An 18,591-nucleotide genomic window follows, 5' to 3' on the forward strand; every position below is an offset into this window, starting at 1 on the left:
AGCAGGTTACTGTTTAAGAACTGCTGTACTATACCCATGCTACAAATAGTAACATTTTTTCTAGACTCTTTTAATTATATTTGTAGTCATCAGAGATGAGAAACTTCTTATCTCCTCCTAAACATTTTTTTTTTAACCCGAGGACTTCTTTTAAACAGTAGTCTGTATGTCTTGTGATAGTGACTTGCTAAATAAAATGCTGATCTGCTTTGGAATTACCTTTTGAAATATTTAAATCTTTATTTATTTAAAGGAAAAGCAACAATTAAGGTATCAACCACAGTCCAAACTAAGATGTAGTAGCTTTATTATTCCTTGAAGGATGTAGCTGAGGGCATTTTGTAAAATAACAGCTCAGGAAAGTTTGTGAGCAGCATTGTGTTTGAGTTCCTCTGTGTGCGTGGCACTGCAAGGGAAGCCCCAGAAAGCAGGCAGAGGGATCCCTTCTGCTGCCTCGTTAAAGCAAGAGAAAAAAGATGAACGATTGGACTTGAGGGCTTGAGGCTTTTATACAATGTTGGCAGCTTAATCGTGGGTTAATGACTGAAATACTGCCCTTACCTCTCATTTTTATTTACTATCCAATGGGAATGGGAAGTTCTAGTAGATATTTTCCTTTGGTGTGTAATGGTCCGTGCTTATTCAGACACTTAAATGCTCTGGCGGACTCTGAATGCTTTATAGCATCATTAAGTTTAACTCAGTAAAATCAACTGAATCGGAGCTGACATAACTCAATGTGGTTCTCAGCCAGTGATCAATGAACTCAGATTTCCTTTTATTTTTATGGAAACAAACGAATGAAGAGGGCTGCTGCAGTAAGGCTAGTGTGATCATTTGGATGTAGCAGATCCTTGGATAAGAAGTTAGGAAACAGGGAATCAGACAGTTATCTGACTGATCTTTTTGATGCCAAACATTTAGATCACGGGTTCACTGAACAACTTTTAACGTTTTTATCCACATGTTTGACATCAGGCACAACTCATCACCAAACAAGTCAAAAAGTACAGATGATCATTTGTCATCTAATTAGAAGCTGAAATTCACTGTGAAGCGTCTCTGCCAGTTGACCTCAGGCAGCGTGGAGTTTTTTTGATATAGCTTCTTTGTGTACAGGAAATACATTTCTGGAGAGAAGCACTTGCAGGAAAATCCAAGCATCAGTGATTGCACTGGCAAGTTGTACTTGTTTTTTATGTCACATCAAGCAGGAATCTGTGCTGTCCCATGAGGGGCCACCTCCTGGGAACCCTTTTACCTGAGTTTTCTTATACTTTATAAAGTTGTGAGCTTCTTGTGGATAATTCTCAAATTTTGCCTCAATGGTCCCGTGTGAATAATGTAGATTCTCACTCTGGATAATGAACCCTGTTGGTTTTGCAGATTGCTAGGGCTGCTTTTAAGAACTCCTTTTCTCTAAATCAGGCACAAACAGGGAAAACAGGTGGGTCTCCTTGTTCCTTACTCATCTACCCCTGCTCAGGAAATAGGCTCAGGGAAGACCAGACCTGCCTTCTGATCCTACATGTCCATGTCTGCTCTGCATTTGACTTGACAACCAAGCTAAGCCGCCCAGAAATAGACTTGCTGTCTCTAGCAGAAATGGTTGAGAGTTATTTCTATAGGATGGAGTAATAGGGGCCTGCCCAATACTATAGGAACATCATCGTCCCTGTGCTGGAGAGAAGAGATAATATCCAATTTGGGAGGCTTCATGCTTGGTTACTTAGATGGAAACTTCTATTCCAGTTTGCTTTGATGTTCTGTTTGTGATTCTGATTCCTTTCCTGTGTTTTATGAGTATATCCAGTAGCTGGTTAAAAAGTTCACTTTCTGAGCTCCTTGTCCTGTGATTTCTTTCTTTTATACATACATTTTTAAATTCTATGAATGGGGAGGTTTGAGGTAAAATAAGGTCTGGTTAAGGCAAACTTGAAATGTGCAGCCCAAAAAAGGCTGTTGTCAAAGAAGATCCAATAGGGTAAGGATCAGCAGTCTGTAGCATGTGTGTCAATTCCAACATGCACACTTTTTTTCTTCGTAAATAAAGTTCTGTAGAAATACTGTCATACCTGTTATTGCATGTAGCTTCTTTCACCCTATAATGTCAGAGCTTAATAGTTGAAATAGCGACGATATGATGTGCACTGCCTACTATCCGATTTCCAATAGAAAAAGTTTGCCAACCTCTGCACTTGGAGGATATTTTTATTTGGCCATCTCCAGGAACCTATATAGAAAACATATATAGGCTTCAAAAAATCCAAGGGGTTGTTATTCTGAAATAAGAACTATGGGCCAAATAGCTAAGTAGTAGAACATTTGTTGCTATGCATGTGAGGATCTTGCACATAGTAGGTACTCGTGGTGTGAATGATTATATATTTCTAGATGAATGACTTATGGTGTGGGTTCCATTTACCCACTTATAAAATCAACGTATTTTATTTAATCACTAAGGATTAAATAAAAATCCTTTGCACGATCCTTCTGCATAATATTAGCAAGACAGGTGATAAGGCAAACATAAACACCTTTGATTCTCTGCATCTCAGTGTGCCAACGTGACAGCCACAGTCTCTTGAATCCCCATCAGTCAAATTCATTTAGCATCAGCTGGAATGATTACAAAAAGCATGTCCATCTACTGTCACAGTGTTATCAAGAGTCTTACCTGAAGAGAAACAAGGGAATTTAAGAGTTGAGAGCATCAAAATTATGCTTGGTGCTTTTTCTGATTTGGCTTATGGAGATGGGGTTGAAGAACATATTGTTTATTGCTTGTGTTCAGCAGCGTTTGAGATTTCCTCGTGTGTGGGTACAATCTTGGGCATGTTCAAGATGTGCAGGGATAGGGTTAACAGCACCTTGTGATGACCTGCTGTGAGTGCCCACACACGAGGAAATCACACTTCTGCTAGTTTCCAGAATACTCTTTAGGGAGTTGGAGAGCTATGGATGAATAACTTGGTGGGGCAGAGATGATGGCAATCACCTACCTCTTATTGTCCTCCTTCCATGATCCTGAAAGAAATGTTCAAGTTCTGTGATGTGATTAGGGTACTTGACTCCCAATTCAAAGCATATACTAGGCCACCCTTTAGGAACTGGAGTTCCCACTGCCCTCCTTTCCTGAGAAGACAGCAAGGGTTTCTGTCAGCTCAGCTTCACAGATTTGACCATGGGGTTATCACTTATTAATTCAGACATTTTGGTGGGAGGCACGCTGGCTCTGCTGAGATGGGAGCAGAGCCCCAGCCTCACCCTCCACATCAGAATCTGAGGCTGCACCCAGAGATTTCCTTTCAGACACTCCAGCTTCCAGAGCGCTGGGGTCCAGATGGAGCAGCCCTGCCTGCCTTCCATCTGTGGTAAGTGACTTCTCTATGGCAGGATGGGATGGCTGAGAGCAGGCAGGCAGTGAGCAGCCTGGGGCTGAGGAGGGGGAAAGCTCCTTCACAAGTTCTTGATCCCCATGTGCAGGCCACAGGCCACATTTTTTCCCATTTGGGAAGTGAAGGGTAAGAGGAACAGGATGGGACCGACACTGGCATGATGCAGTTTGTGTCATGTTCTGACTCTTGTATCTTTAAGTTCCAATTTGGAATTGGTTTGACTTTAATTTAGAGAGCCATGATGGTGGAGAGAATGTGTTTAACAAAGTGTCACATGTTTAAATGGCCTTTCCTAGCAGACACAGGCAGCAGGGCTAGTGGGCACAGACAGATTGACACAGGATTGTGGCATGAATAGATTTTGCCTTGTCCTCTTGGCTGAACGGCAGCCTTTGTTCCTTTTTAGACTTTTTGTTTCTGACAATTCTAATTCTTATTAGCACTTTTGAGAACTATTATTCAAAAAAACAAAAGTAGAGGGATTGCTTTTTGATCTGTGAATCAGAACCATGAATTTGGTTAATATTACATTTCAGTAAAGTGGCATCTTTGGGTCAAGGGAGAGCATTATGGCAAATTTTCCTGAATGCTGAGTTTTTAAACGGTGACTTTATTATTCTGTTTTTAAAAGTAAATGGACAGATTGTAAGTATATGATTGTAAACCTTTCCTATTCCTGTGTATGTATATCTTTATACATCTCAATAGTGTATATCTTCATTCATCAAATTAATTTTTGAGGTGCATTTTGTCACAGATTGATGCAGTACTGTACCCATTAACTTGAATCAAATTTGTTTAAATTTTAATCTAGAACAATAGCTATATGACTATTCTCCTACTCACCAACGTGGGGTTAGATTTCATGTGCAATCAAGGTAAAGTCTTAGAGTAGAAATTTTTTGTTTTTTTTTTTTTTAATAAGAGATGAGACTGTTTCTGCAGCTTGGAAGTGAAGATGCTAATATTTGGTCTCACAAAATTGGAGATAATGTAAAACTTTCACATGCTTTCTTGCTTGTTTTATTTGTAAATGTTGGTCCTGGCTTTGAGAACTTCAGAGCTTTTCCTATTTTTGTTTGTTTGTTTCACAACTCCTTAGGAATGTGCAAATGGAAAGGTAATAAAGGAAAATCTTTTCAAGATAAAACATGATTCATAAAGGTGACAGCCATGCCATATGTGAAGAGTGATTAACAGCTGCAGAGTCTGCAAACAGCTTTTTAAAAATTTCTTGGTAAAGCAGAGTTTCCCATTATTTCTCATGTTGGTGGTTTCTCAAGTACCTCACCCTGATTTTTCTAAGCTTCATTTTATTCTGTAGCAATCAAATCACTCTTCATGTCCCAGCAGAGCTGTATTAGGGCTTGCTTAAGTATTACACATATATCCCTGGTTATTCTTTCAGTGATATTTTCAATTTCATGACAATGATGTGGTATATTAAAACCATAATCTCCTCTAAAGCTGCTCATTTTATTTCTGTAGCATGAGTTTGGATAGGCAGATGTGAGAGCATTTCCAAGGCTTGCCTGTTTGGAACTGGTTTGCTTTAATTTCGAGAGCTGTGATGGTGGTGGAAATGTGCTTAATGAAGCGTTACAAGTTTAAATGGCCTTTCCTAGCAGACACAGGCTGTAGAGCTGGTGGACACAGACAGAGACATACAGATGAGGGGTGCTAGGGGAAGAGAGTCCCTACTTCAAAATTCAGTTGTAATTTTAGCAAAATAGGTTAACTCTAGAAAATACATTTTCATGAAACTCAGTTGTCTTTGGCAAATTAACCAGTCACTCTTTTCCTGATTAGCGATCTTCTGACAGCATGCTTTGCTTCTCCTCAGGGGTACAGGTTAGTAGTTTTAAAATATTGTACGTGCCACAGTTCCCTTGAAGAATCTCTGGACTCTCTCACCTGAAAATCAAACCCACATAATTGTGTGCATCTGATTTTGGGGGTTTATGGACATCCCTAAAGCATAAATCTTCTTTTTCCATCAAGGACCCTTTCTTCATCTCATCAATAGACATCTTCTATGTGGCAAACTTCTTTTTAGAATATATATCCATTCACACTCGCACACTGTGGCATTTCTGTTAGAGAGAAGGGAGCAAACGGGGAAGTTTTGGGCAGGCTCTTTTTTAGGATTACCACAAAGAGTTGTGCATTTGCCAAGATTTGGGCATCGAACCTTCCTGTGTTGTCTGGGGCACACTCTGAGTTGAGCATCTGGGTCTTCAGGGGTGGGTGGAGGAGGAGTGATAGCAGCGCCTCAGGGAATTGGCAGTGAGGGAGGCATGGCTGTGTGCCAATGAGTATCCTTAAAGGTTCTCCCCTGCCCCTGCCCCATGGAGCCTCTGAGCCCTGATTCCCTGATGGGCTGCCCAGGAAGCCAGTGGACTGAGCATGTCATGTGATGCTTTGGCACTAATAAGCGGAGAAGGCCTCCCACTGTAACTCCTGGTGGAGGGCCAGCGGCACCCCAGGCTCTTGCCCAAATGTCCTTGAGTTCTACACCCTGAGCCTTGAAATGCAGCTTTTCTGGGGTTGAGTTCCCGGGATTGGTGGTACTGTACTTGCAGGAGATGGTGGTTGCTGGCCAGTAAAGCACCGCATCAGCAGTGAATGTGGTTCACACACAGCTTTATGCAGGTGCATCAACGAGCCTGGAACTAGGTGCTGGGTGCCCTCTAAGACACCAAGAGCAATTTTGGAAACAGAAAGGGAACAAGCATATAAAAATGGAAGACCCAGAAATACAAGGGTAAGACTTGTCCTTTATTCCTTCTTTTCCTCTTTTTTTCCATTCCCCCTACTCTTCATCCTTCCTTCCACTCCTCTTTTATCTTTCCTTCTGTTTTCCTTTCCATCCTGCCTTTCTTCTGTTCTTCTCTCCTCCTTCTCTCTCCCCTTCTCCCAATTCTCTCACTCCTCCCTTCTCTTTTCCGCTTTTTTCTCTTTTATCATTTCCTTTAGTCTTTTCATCTTTTGTATCCATCTGCTCTTTCCTTACTGCCGTTCTTCAATTCTACAGACATTCTCAGTTGTTTACCAGGTGCTGTTTCTTATGAGTTTGCATGGAATTTTGATTCGCTTTCCTTCACAACAGGTCTACCTTCATGCTACTGAGGGATATTTTTGTCCTGCGTTACCTTTCTCCAGCTCCTCTCTTCTTCCTTGCTTGTATTCCTTAATCATGTAATCGGCTGACATACATTGAACACCTACCGCATGCAATTTACTGCCTTAGAGAAAAAAATCTAAAATAATGATGGACTTTACCCTCAGGAAGGTTAAAATTAAATTTAGGAATTGAGGTACACATACGTGAAAAGGCAATTATAGTGTAACAGTGACATGATGTCACAAAACAGGAATGAGAGATGATGTAACACAGTGTGAACATTACTGCTAGATGAGTGCAAGGAGAAGCCTTTGCGTTCTGAGAATGAACCAATTTGTGAAATGGGTGGGTCTGAGAAAGTCTTTTAGAGAAGGAATGTAAACTAGGTTTCCAAATAGGATTTTAATATTCAGAGAGGAGAGAAAGTTTCAATCCAGGAATGGATGTACATAAAAGTACAGTGGTCTTTATTTTTGTTACCTCAGCTTTCCAAGGTAAAGTTCCAGGGGAACCCGTTTCCCCTACTTCTTCTCCACTCCTGGACACTGCCATCTCTGCTTCAGTTTCCCCCAAATGCCATTTCTCTTCAGCTGGTGATGAGCTCAGGGGAATCATCTAATTTATCTCAGACTCATTCTTGATCAGTAGATTGGCCACTTTATGTTGCAGGCAAAAACCTGCTGGCAGTGGAAAGCTAAGTTGAAGAGAGAATGTTGAAATATACAACCAGGAGTCAAGAATTTTGTTTTGAATTCCTAGATTAAGTGGTCTAATATGATTGAGTTCAATCCAGGGTGTAATACCTGGCATACTAGTGAATTTTTGCTTTCTTTTTATTGCACAACTCAGGGTTGAAAGAATCTTAGACGTTATCTTGCCTTTTACATGGTCCAATTATATAGGTCTGGACCAGTCTCCCATTTTCTTATTCATTGACATGTACACTCAACCTGTGTTCTTGGAGGTTTTCTTAGTAAATGTGTGATTATAAGCTGAAACCAATTCAGATCATATAGTTTCAATATCCCCAATCCATGGAGAAATATCTTATTTCTGAGAAGCCCCAATTCTAGGCTTATGTCTGAGTCTTTTGTGGAAATGACTTGCATAAGATCCAGCTGAGATGCTGTGTTGTCAGCCTAGCTGTAGAAGTTGAAGATTCTGTGTATTCCCTCTGAGGCTGGCATTTCTCTGTGACGGTTCCATTTGATCCCTTCAATGGCTTAGCCTCCTCAGCAGCAATGCTTGAGAGATATAGGTTGTTGAGGTCCCCTCTGCTTGTGGCCTTGGGATTTTTGCCCTTAAGTAAAGAAAACAATCCTTTTATCAAATATTTGCCAGCGGCTTAGGATATACATTTCTTAATTGGTTGAAAAGTTTACATTCTGATGTTGTATTGTATACAATATATGTGTTGGGGTGGGTATGTGTGAGTGTGTATGTCTAAGGGATTAGAAGAAAGGGACTCCTTTTCCTTCTAAGGACAGCAGTTGATTCTTAGAATCTATCAGAGCTTTCCTTCCCTTTTATCATGTGAAACTTGGTTGAAAGGGTTACCTTCTAGCAGAAAGGAAGGGCAAAGATATGCCTGCTGGTCAATATAAGCCTCACTGTAAATATTCCTTGAATTCCAGGAAATTTTAATATTATTTTATTTAATTCTCTATGTTATAAATAAGAAAAACCTAAGTCCAGAGATGTGCAATAATTAGAGCCAAATTATCTTTGCAGCAGATTAAAGATAAACCAGGATCAGAGTGTGGCTTCTTTGACTCTCTGAAATAATTAGATGTAAAGAATCTTTCATCCTATTATAAAAATATGTTAGGCAAAGAATGCAATGATAAATAAATTACATATTTGAACAGCAGGATAAATCAAACTGTTTTTTTTCTATATTTCATTGGAAGTGATTTAACAGATGTTAAAAGTTTTAAAAATAAGGGATAAAATTATTTTTAAGAATACAGAGAGATTTTACAAAAATAATAGGATCCATTTAAAATATTCTTAAACAAAAGTCAAGTTTTTTTCCACACGACTTTCTCCTAGCATGATATAATGACTTTGGAGGTATATAATACTAAAATAATTAAAAGCTGTCCAATTGCTCACAAACATTATAGAACTATGTTTTTGAATGACAGAAGCACAATTAAAAGACAATAGAAATTAAACAGACAATAGAAATATAACCCTCCTTATATACACCATGGAACTTATATACACCAGTCTGAAACTCTTAATTAGACTACATTTTCTATTCCCAAATGTCAATGTTAGAAAAGAACAAAGAGAGAGATTAAAATACTGTATAGAATTTAAAACATTTTAACAACAAAAGAAAGAAAAAGGAAACGGAAATAATCTGGATACTGAGGAGGGAAAAATCAAGTGGTCTAATGAACAAAGTCATAATTTCTAGCCAAGCTTGGTAGTGCCTCTTTCCCCCCCTCCTTCTTCTCAGGTGACCCTAGCCCTTACCTCAGTCACTAGGAAAGTCGGGGTGCTTGTTCCCTGCCTTTCTCAGAAGCAGGATCTTGAAGAGAGGAAAAAATGAGTGAGAGAGAGTGGGAGGAGCTTTGGGGAGGAGGACACTGGCCCGGGGCCATTTGTTCTACTCTTGTCCCCTTAGGGAAGGCTCTGAGACGGTGCTCCATTCCCAGCTGTAGGCAGATGCCCAGGGCCTTCCAGCCTGCAGCTATTGAAAGAGGGGTTTTTTGTTTTTTACAGAGCTGCAGACATCTCTTCCTGCGGCTCTTCACTGGCAGCTGCCACTCTTAGAGCTCAGCTCCCTTTAGGAGCCCTCAAGAAAGTGTAACATTTTCTACCTCAGGGGAGAGTGAGCAGGAGGAGTTTACTGACAATTGTGCACAATTTGGCCAAGCTTTCAACTCAGATCTTTTTTTTTTTTTTTCCTCTCCTCTCAGAGTCACTACTGACATCAATCCCAAATACTGATTAACTATATTGGTTGCATTATTGTAAGCAGCATTATATGGAAGTTAAGGCCACAAGCTCTGGGGCTGGGATGCCTGGATTCAAATCTGGGATCCACCACCTCTAGCTGCATGATCTTGGACAAGTTATATAACCTCTTTATGCCCCAGTGCCACTATCTGTCAATATGGAACAATAATAATACTAGTTCCCAACTCATCGGTTGTTGTGAGGTTATTACATGAGGAACGACTTTTCGAATAGTTCCTGGCATTGAATAATTGTTGCCAAGATGTTAGCAATTATATTATTTTAACCTCTAGGTACACTGGTGTAATAATACGAAGAAGTATAAAATACCAACTTTACTTTGGAGGAATTATGGCCTAATCTGGGAAATGGAACATTTTTTAATTATGAAGAAAAAAGCTGACTTTGGGCTCTGATAATTAGCAAATAAAGAGTTGTGATGTCTGAGGTTATATTATCATGACTTACTGCTGCTGTCTGTTAGTCACGAATGGAGCAGAGGCTTCCTGTTTCCCAATAAAGGGTGAAGCATGTAGTCAGTGTAATGTCTTCCAGACCCTAGCCCTCTGAGAAATCCTCCTTGTGTTTTATTCATTCCTAAAAACAACAAAACACAAAACAAAACTTCTGGCTCTTCAGGTATAATTAAATGGAATTGCCTAAATAAATACAAGATACACGATTAAAAAAATTTTTTTTGAAGTGGAATCTTGCTCTGTCTCCCAGGCTGGAGTACAATGGTGTGATCTCAGTTCACTGCAATCTCTGCCTCTGGGGTTCAAGTAATTCTCCTGCCTCAGCCTCCTGAGTAGCTGGGATTACAGGCATCTACGACCATGCCTGGCTAATTTTTGTATTTCTAGTAGAGAAGGAGTTTCACCATGTTGGCCAGGTTGCATGTCTGCAGTTGATCCACCTGCCTCAGCTTCCCAAAGTGCTGGAATTACAGGCATGAGCCACCATGCCCAGCCAAGATACATGAAATCTTAAATATGCTGCTGTTATTAGGACGTTCTCTTTGGTGGTTGTATCCCAGAAAAATGTAAAGGAGACCACCCTGACTAGCAGACTCTTATATCAGTTTATTAAAGTCATAGTACTCAGATGCCATGGGAGCTAGTGTTCTGGATATACCTTAGAATGAAGCATCCATGCTCCAGGTAAGTCGTTTTCTTACTGCATGACATCTTCTCAGTTTAATTTTCTTATTAACTCAAGGATGTCAAGGAAAGAATCAGAGGAAGGACTTCCCACCACTGCCATCTTACCTTCTAATTTCTATTTGCCCAGGAGCCTCTTGGTGGCTTTCACAGCTTGTGTCTGCAAGTTGAGCTCAGGTTCTGCCCACCGATGCCCAGTATCACCCAGATCAAGGATCAGCACACTGAGACCAAGGAGCCAAATTTAGTACCACCATTTTATAACAAAGGCTGGCTGGGTGATTACGAGGTGGCTCACACCTGTAATCCCAGCACTTTGGGAGGCTGAGGTGGGTACATTGCTTGAAGCCAAGAGTTTGAGACCAGCCTGACCAATATGGTGAAACCCCATCTCTATTAAAATTATAAAAATTATCCAGGTATGGTGGCACATGCTTGTAATCCTAGCTACTCAGGAGTGTGAGGCAGGAAAATCTCTTAAACTCGGGAGGCAGAGGTTGCAGTGAGCAGAGATCGCACCACTGAACTCCAGCCTGGGAGGCAGAGAGAGACTGTCTTTAAAAAAAAAAAAAAAAAAAAAAAAAAGCTTTATTGGAATACAAGCGTACAGAACCATGACTTTACATATTGTCCGTGGATGCTTTTGTGCTACAGTGGCAGAGTTGAGTAGTTGTGACAGGGACCATATGGGCCCCAAAGCCTAAAAAATATACTATCTGTCCCTTTATGAAAAGGTTTGCTGACCTGTGACCTAAAGGTTAGACATGCCAGTCCCATAAGGGAACAGTAAGAAGTCTTCCCAAGGCAATACAGAGGGCAGAAATCACCAGGGTTCTACAGAAAGGGAAATTCAGACTATGAAAGGGTAAGATGAGAGTAACAAAGCTGCCTATAGAACAAAGGGGAGGACGTCTTACCGGAATCACTTTTGACACAGTCTCCTGTTGCTTAAATTGTGGTATGCTTCTTCTAATCCCGACTGAAATTGCCCCTCATAATATGCCATATTTATTTCATCACAGAAGTCACATGCAGTATTACAGTGGTGAAAAATGTTATGAGTTGCTTTGAAATGATGTCCTATTCGCTCATAGCTATTCCATGCTGGCTGTTTACAAGTTCAGAACAAAACTAACCTTTGGGATTTGACCTTGCTTTCTTAAATAATGATTCTGAGCTAGGTGATTAGGGTTTCCCCTTCCCCAGCTACCAGAGCCTCCTCCCTTCTTGGCAGGTACTAGGTTTTTCTGGACCACCAGGTATGTGTGAAATGTCTCTAAGGAATGTACATGCGGCAATTGTTTGCCATTCCCCTTTCCATCATTGAAGGGGCCACAAGGAAGACTTAGTAATGGAGTGTGAAATCCATGCTTTTTGACCAAGAAATCCTGTGTAAGAGCTCAGGAACTACTTGTTTTCCATGTGTAGTTAATTGTATCTGTGCAAAGAGGTTGTCAATCTGATCCCAGTTCTCTGCCAACTCGTTTTCGTGATTTTGAGCAAACCCCTTTCTAATGCACAAGGGGGTCTGTTGGTGGGCCTGAGCTCTGGGACTCTCAACTCAGCAGGCTGTTCACTGTGGCTATCCCTTCCTGTTTCTGAGCTTCAGTTTCACCAGCTAAGGGAAACAGAGGAGATGGTTTCCAAGCTATTTTCTAGCCTTGGAGCTTTGATTTGGAGGTCCTTTGGGACAATCTGTGAGGGTTGGATAAGCAGCTCTCTTTATGCTCTGTGGTGCTCCCCTACTGGGGTGCCTTTGAAGCTATCAGGAAAAGCCATGTGCCAGGAAGTTCTTGGGGCTTGGCAAAAGGGAGCTCTTGAGTTCCTCTAAGGACAAGACTCTCATAACCAGAGGTAATAGCATTAAGGCAGATATTCGCTGTAAAGGGAGAGGGGGGTGTCAGACAAAGGCAAATGTGGCTATGTCTGGCCTGATTTTGCTCAGCTTTGGAGCAGTGAAGAGAGGTCATGGTCCCTCTGACTACGTACACTGTGAGAACATTTGCCTAAGTATCACGTAGCAACAATCTTTTCTCCCTGACCAGGCCATCACTGGGTTATGTTGGCCACTGAAAATGGAGACCTGGGCACAAAAGTGTCCAGATACCTGGGGTGAGCAAAGCAACAATAATAAGTGTCACTTATTATTCAGTGAGTCACTGAGACTCACTGAAGTTAGGCAATCCGCCCAAGCCCATAGAGCTAGAAAGTTCTGCATCTAAGTTTCAAACTCAGAGTCTTAGTTTCCTGTTTGGCCAAATGTAGACAGAACCAGCTATACCTAACCTGGTGTGAAGTTTAAATTACATGGGATTACAAGGCATTTAGCATCCTCTCTACACACAGCTACAAATAACTAAGCACTGATTATTATGGCCCAACAAAATGGGAGGAAAAAAGAACATAACATGGTTTTTAAGAGAAATCTACCAAAGGCTTCAGTAATCTGAGGAAATTTGCTTGAGTTTGACAGAAATCTCAAGAATGCTCAGAGCTGTGGCCTCTCTCTTTAAAGGGTTCCTTGACTCCAGCAATGTAAGCCTCATCATTGTGTACTCAGCTCACAGGACACCTCACTGACACTTATTATTGTTGCTTTGCTCACCCCAGGTATCTGGACACTTTTGTGCCCAGGTCTCCATTTTCAGTGGCCAACATAACCCAGTGATGGCCTGGTCAGGGAGAAAAGATTGTTGCCTTTGGTAACTCAGAACTTACAGCCAGGCGATAGTACTTTTCAAAGCCATGTCCCGTGCCTCCCTGTACTGCCTTGAATGTGGCTAATTTAATTGTTGGTGCAACGAGGCTGCAGGTGAAGAGGGCACTTCTTTATCTGTTTAGAGTTAACATAACCCAAGGCTTCTCAACTTCAGCACCATTGACATTTTGGGCCCTAGAATCATTTGTTGTGGCTATCCTGTGCATTATAGGAATTTTAGCAGCATGCCTGGCCTTCACCTACTTGGTCCCAATAGCAGCTTCCCTATCCTTCCCCACAGTTGTTAACAACTTAAAACATCCCCAGGCTTTGTCAAATACCCCTGGGGGGGCAAAATTGGTCCTGATTAAGTGACAGTCACTCACATAACTAAATATTTACCTGCCGTTAAAGAAGAAATCTCTGCATATATAATTTTTCTCACCAGCTCTCCTTTTTCTCCTCTTTTGTACAAAAATTCTGTTATTAATAACTTGGGTCATTCTCCCTGCCTGACTGACATCTTGGAGTGTGTCACTGAAAACCTTCACCTTGCTGGCATCTTCCCAAATTTCTCAGACGCCCTCTGAGCCTGAAGCCTCCTGGGGAAGTATTAAGAGCCAGCCAGCTATGAAAACAATGTGCTCTTCCCTGTGCTAAGTGCCTCTGCTTAGGCAGTAAAATCCTTCAGTGGTATGAACATATGGCATCAACATGGCCTCTGAAAACCATGCTGGGTGTTTAACAAGCATGGAGGGATGGGGACAGGCTGTGGTGAGCCTGGAGGCTTATAGAACAGGACTTCCCCTCCCCCAGGAGCAGAGATTCCTCAGGGATCTTGACTCCACATAGACTGAGGCTTTGTGGGAAAGAGAGCTAGTGTCTTGAAGCTATTGCATTTTGTTCCTTTAATAAAACACCCTGCAGACCCTGACATCTGCCACAGAGACAGAGCAACCATGTGACCCAGTGCCAGCTCTTACCTCTGACTCCAGACAGATATTCTGCTGAAGTCCACCTTCTATTAGGTAAGAAGATGTGGGCGGCTCCACAGTGACCTACTGCACTCTGTGTGCACAGCCTTTCTCGTGAGAGCAGGGCCCATCAACTTTGAGAGCTCTAGGCCAAAATAAACAGCCTGGAGTATTGGTCACAGAGCAGGTGTCAAGGCTACTCAGCAGCTTGGTTTAATAATCCCAGGATGTAAAAGGCTAGAAAGGTCACTGGTCTATTTTTCTAGAAAAGTAGACTGCCTGTGAATTTTTATAATAATCCTTAGTGTGAGACATCTCCTTCTTGAGTGATGTCATCAAGATGATGTATTGATAATATATATTTTTATGGAATTTTTTTAAGAAAAGAACGTAAGTTTTTGGAGCTAAATAAAACCACCAGTAAAAAAAATCATTAGAAGTTCAGTGAACTCTTCTTCATAAAAGAATTTATGGGCATATCTGATTGAACCCATAGCTGACAGTATAAAATATACACATGTCTGTGCATATTCATGCCCATATTCACAAATGTGCACATACACTCTTTCTTCATATGGAAAAATCATGGGGCTTTTGGCCAGATGAGCCTGTTTAAATTCCAGCTCAGTCACTTCCTGCATGTAAAGCCTGGATGAGTTGCTTAAGGTCTTTAAGCTTGTTTCCCTGTCCTTAAATAGGAATAATAACTACATTAGGGCATTGTTATTAAGGTTAGAAATAATGTATTAGAAGTTGAATAATGTATTAGAAGTTGCAAAGCATAGAAGATACGTGATAAACATTATTATCAACACAATATCTTGTTATGAACCTTAAAACAGATACCAAATCTTCTCTAGAATTGATATTTTTAGATTACTCTTCAATAGTTAGGCTGTTACACCTAATATTCACTCCATTTCACTCTTGAGACTGGGTGTGAATATTTTTCATTTTTATATATCTTCATTCAATCCTCATTCAATAAGAAATAATAAGTCGTATTCCAAGAAACCGAATTATTTCCCTATAATATCTTCAAGTCTCCAGCTTTTCATTCATTCCACATTTATTTATTTATTTATTTGAGATGGAGTTTTGCTCTTGTTGCCCAGGCTGTAGTGTAATGGCACAATCTCAGCTCACTGCAATCTCTGCCCCCCAGGTTCAAGTGATTCTCCTGCCTCAGCCTTCTGAGTAGCTGAGATTACAGGCATGCACCACCATGCCCAGCTAAATTTTATATTTTTAGTGGAGATGGGGTTTCACCATGTTGGTCAGGCTGGTCTTGAACTCCTGACCCCAGGTTATCTGTCTGCCTCAGCCTCACAAGTGCTGCAATTACAGACGTGAACCACCGTGCCTGGCCTCATTCCACATTTATTAAACACCTAGTGTGTACCAGACAGTGATCTAGGGGCTGGGAATTCCACAGTGAAAACAGAGACAAAACCCCCTGCTTTCTAGGCAGTTACATGCACAGTGCACTCCAGCAACACCTCCAATAAAGAAACGCGCCATTTAACATTGGAGGTATCCATTGTGAACAAACTTTGCGCCACACTCTGTGCTGACTGCTTAGGGAAGACGAGTGCAGTGATGAACAGAAACCTTGGAACATGGCAGTGATGGTGGGTGTGTTGGGTAACTGACACATGAGCAAGTGACTGTGAGACAGAAAATACAAAATCACGACAGGTGTCATGGCAATCCAAGAACGGGTTTAGAATAAATTTATGATGAATAATTCATTAAGGCTTACTAAAGAAAGTTGAATACAGTGCTTGGAAACACAGTAGTATGTGAATGCTTTAATGAATGAACTGTTGAATGAATTAAAAAAGGGCTGCTATGTATGGTTGTGCAGGTTTCACATTGCACAGCTCCAACGCATACCATTTAAATTGTGGAGATTGTCAATGTGCAACTTGCATGAGCAGCAACCCTGCCAAACATTTCATACAGATGTCTCATTTGATACTTCCAACAATTTACCACTTAATTCGTGTTTTCTTCATTTTGAAGTCACGGAATTTGGGATTCAGTAAGGTTCATAAAGTAGGGGTACTTTTAATTGGCATGCAGACATATCTGACTCCAGAGTTGTTGCTTGGAGAATAGGAGAAAGCAGTCCCTTGAAGATTAAACTTGATCATCTGAGTCATGTCTCATCTTTGAACCAAATGCTTAGGTTACCGGGGTCAAAAAGAAGTGAGGACATAGAAATGATGACTTTTCCAGGTTTTGGGCTTCAAGTCATGAACTCTGCAAGACCTTGCCCTGTTTTTATCACTATAACAACATACTCTTAGCTCTTCTTCCTTCTTTCTTTAAGAGAAGAATGGAACAGAGATTCTAGAAAAATCCACCTGGTAGAGGTGCCAAGCATATCATAGTCATTATTAACAAAAAATAAAGGATAATAGCCCTGGACCAGCAGAAGTGAGAAGCTGTCATTGTAGGAGCTGTTATTATAGCAGAGGATCAGCTTCTCAGCAGAGGAATTATATTCAACTCTGATGTGCTGTTTCTTTTAGAACTAATTTTTGATATCACCTCATTCTTGAATCAGCAGCAAATGAGATAATACAATGTCAGGTTGGTGTCTTCTCACCTCTAGTTGGTTGTGAAATAACAAGTCCTGCTCCACACTGCCCCTCTGCGGTCTGGGCACGTCGTGCCCCATTGTGACCTTAGAAATCCGGTTGCTTCTGATTGCTCATTGCTTCTTAAGGCAATTTAATTCTCAATCAACTTTTTAATGTAACAGCTCAGCCCAGAGAACTTAAAAAAAAAAAAAAAAAGAAAGTTTTGTGTCAGGTTAAAGAAATATTGTGAATAACAATGAATACAATTTTAGTTTCAGGCAACAGAGGATTTCGAGTTATTTGACTTTGGAAGATGAATGCAGGAGATTGGATTTGGAAACATCTTGCTTGTTATCCTGTAAACTTCTCTCAAAATATCAGAGTCAGTCTGTAGATACTTAAAGATAGCCTACGTTGTAAACAGGCTTTGCGACTTCTGTACTGTTAATTTTTATTAAGGCAAGTGAGGGAAGAGTAAGAAAGATTTATATTTTTGAGTTATATGCTTGATTTCTTCTCAATGATTGTAAGAGGAAGAAATTATTATCTCAATTTTATTGATGAGGAAACTGAACTCTTCAGAAGTCTTATGGCTCATGGTGGTGTGTCCAGGTTTTTCATCTCTGGACCGATTCCTGCATAGCCATGCTTTTTTTCATGATATCATGTGTTTTGACAGTCAGTGAGGGGCCACTTTCCTTAAACAGAGAGAGGAACAAGTTCTGCTTTAGTAATAGTAATATCCCTTGAGGTAAATAAAACAACAATAGGTTGTGATTAGTAATTATTCTGTGTCAGACAGTATACTGGATGTTATATTCTCACAGAACTTCAGCAAGGAAGGTGCTGTTTTCATGCCCATTTGACAGCTGATGACGGTGAAGCTTAGAGATGTTAATGATCTCCCCAGGGCCATACAGCTGTTAAGCTACCCTGTCTTTGTAGTACTATGTTTTGTCTTCTCTGTTAGACTTTAAACTTCCAGGAGGCAAGGACTGTTTCTTATTACAATTGACCCTTGAACAATATGGGTTTGAACTGTGAGGGCTTTTAGAAGTGGATTTTTTTCAATTAAATGCAGAATGCAAAACCTGCACATATGGAGGGCTCTCTTTTTTATATGTAGGTTCCAGAGGACCCACTGGGAAACTTGCATGTGTGTGGATTTGGGTATATGTAGAGGCCCTGGAACCAAACCCCTGAAAATACTGGGGAATGACTATAATTTCCTTATCTTAAAAACCCCCTGCAAAGTGGTTTTCTTGTGGTAGGTCCTTAGTAAACATTTGAATAGATGAGTGTCAACTGGATCTGAATTCTGCCCTCCCTGATCTGTGCTTTGGATCCCTTCACACATGTTGATTAACCCTCTATAATCAGGCGAAGAGATGGAGAAAAGGGGTATGTTAGTAGATTGTTGCCTTCCTTTTGTAAAGTATAGTAACCTACAGCAATGATGTACACAGTCAGGAGAGGATACATTAGTCAGGATAGGATAGGTCCTGCTAACTTCACAGATAACCCCAGGGGCTTAATACAATTGAGTGGCTCTCCAGGGCAGTTGTCCTATGGTGTTAGTGATTCAAGAGACTGCTTTGATCTTTGGCTTTGCCATTTCAACACAAGAGTTTCTTCATAGTCACCACAGAGAGCAACTGGGTGCTAATTCTGTTTTGCAC

The 18,591-nt window shown here is 40.8% G+C and overlaps 1 protein-coding gene across 4 annotated transcripts in view; it reads left to right on the plus strand.

Moving 5' to 3' along the window:
- The window catches only part of CPNE4 (copine 4), a 500,113-nt gene that overhangs the window by 13,599 nt on the left and 467,923 nt on the right, over positions 1 to 18,591 (plus strand). Inside the window, exon 1 of one of the 4 annotated variants that reach the window (XM_032266649.1) lies at positions 2,954 to 3,374. The exons of the other annotated variants lie outside the window; for them this stretch is intronic. The gene's annotated coding sequence lies outside the window, so the exon portion shown is untranslated. Of the gene's footprint in view, positions 1 to 2,953; positions 3,375 to 18,591 lie in introns of those variants that run through there. 4 annotated transcript variants of the gene reach the window in all.

This window comes from Sapajus apella, unplaced genomic scaffold, assembly GCF_009761245.1.
Source record: "Sapajus apella isolate SASKATOON/1434 unplaced genomic scaffold, GSC_monkey_1.0 scaffold4, whole genome shotgun sequence".
NCBI classification, from domain to species: Eukaryota; Metazoa; Chordata; class Mammalia; order Primates; family Cebidae; genus Sapajus; species Sapajus apella.